A 1,537-nucleotide genomic window follows, 5' to 3' on the forward strand; every position below is an offset into this window, starting at 1 on the left:
CCAAACCACACTAAACCGGGCGCCTCCAAAACGGCACCAAACCACACTAAACCGGGCTCCTCCAAAAGCCGGAAATTGAAAACAGAGACAGAGGCAGGCAGGTGCTGCCGCGACAAGGAAACAATAATAAAAATGGGACTTACAGTTTTGTTGATTTCCTGAAAATCAAAGGGTTATTGCAATAATACACATTCAAGCAGATTAGCCAGAAACAGTCATGACACAGTCATGTTTTTGAGAAAGATAGAAAGAATGGAGACCGAGAGATCCGACACTCACCCTTTGTAAACGGACGCGCAAAGTTGACCGAGGATATCAGGACAAAAATAAAATCGTTGTGGCTCGACAGGCCAGCTGAGGGAAGAAATCAACCAGGTTAGAGTGTGACACATACCTTTTGTAGATGGAAATGATGACCCGACGCTTAACTTAGCTAACAGACGTAGCGAGGGTGGCCATCTCAGACTAACGGACGGACGTACGGCGGTGAAATATCTTCATGAAAATGTAAGAAAATGATGTGACGCGGCGGCCACGCTATAGGAGAGACAACCAGGTTAGAGAAGAACGAAATACCACATACCCTCTGTAGATCAGCGTCATAGAAATAAATTCAAATGATGACGAACGGACGGCGAGGGAGCTAACGATAGAAATAGACCGGCGCCGCAGATAAAACAACCAGGATAAAGCTCCTCGGAGTTTTATCTGTCTGGCAGCCTAGAGCTATACCTGCTACACAACGCTACTTACAGATGGCCACTTTAGATCGGACGACGCATAAAAATCTAAATAGTCATGGCAGAGAAGCCATGTTGGAAAAGAGAGTTGAAAAGAAAGTTGGGCTTGGAGGGCCGGAAAAAACACTAGAAACCAAACACTAGAGTCACAGTAAACTCAGTGACCACAACAAGACCCCGGTAATGAATAAACTGGGGGGGTCTGACAACTATAAAGTAAAAATAAACTGGACTTACGGTTCGGTAGTTCTACCTGAAAAGAGGAAAAATAACAAATTAGCTTGACTCAAAGATTCCAAATCTACAGGCCACGTCATGGAGCAGGAAACAAATTCATTGTAACAGACTGAGATACACTTCCTACTTAAGTGTTAAACCAAACCGTTTTTCTTAAAGAAAGTTCTGGGACTTACCGAACACTTAAAGCTCCAGTTTCCTGCAAGCACAAAACGTATTTGTTTGGCAAGGTCCTGGCGCCAAACCAACGCGACTCAACACCGACTATAGCGACCGACGCAGAGAACAGCACTTTTCCGCGGACCAAACAAATTCAATTAACGCTTGCTCTCAAAATTTAAACCACATGTAGCCACGCCCACTGCGCACGTACCTCGTTGATGATTGGTCTGCGGGAACCGCATCGACGTACTTCCTTTCCCGTGACAGATAATTGGTCTACCTGTGCAGGCTTGTTATGTAACAGCAAGGGGCGGGGGACACATTAAAGGCACAGGCTTCATCAGCTGATCATAGTGTTTGCAGAAAACGGGCCATTCTTTCATATTAAGTGACAGAAT

General features: G+C 45.1%; 1 protein-coding gene and 1 long non-coding RNA gene across 6 annotated transcripts in view; one reads left to right on the forward strand and one right to left on the reverse strand.

The window, feature by feature from the left end:
- Positions 1–1,537, forward strand: part of LOC109968994 (muscleblind-like protein 1) — an 83,124-nt gene that overhangs the window by 66,774 nt on the left and 14,813 nt on the right. The gene's annotated exons all lie outside the window — the stretch shown is intronic.
- On the reverse strand, positions 281–1,338 carry LOC109968995 (uncharacterized). The gene is made up of 2 exons (XR_002276215.1): positions 1,154–1,338; positions 281–993 (listed from the first exon to the last, which is right to left on the reverse strand). It is a non-coding gene; the product is annotated as an uncharacterized LOC109968995 (long non-coding RNA).

Source organism: Monopterus albus, unplaced genomic scaffold, assembly GCF_001952655.1.
Source record: "Monopterus albus unplaced genomic scaffold, M_albus_1.0 scaffold167.1, whole genome shotgun sequence".
NCBI lineage: Eukaryota > Metazoa > Chordata > Actinopteri > Synbranchiformes > Synbranchidae > Monopterus > Monopterus albus.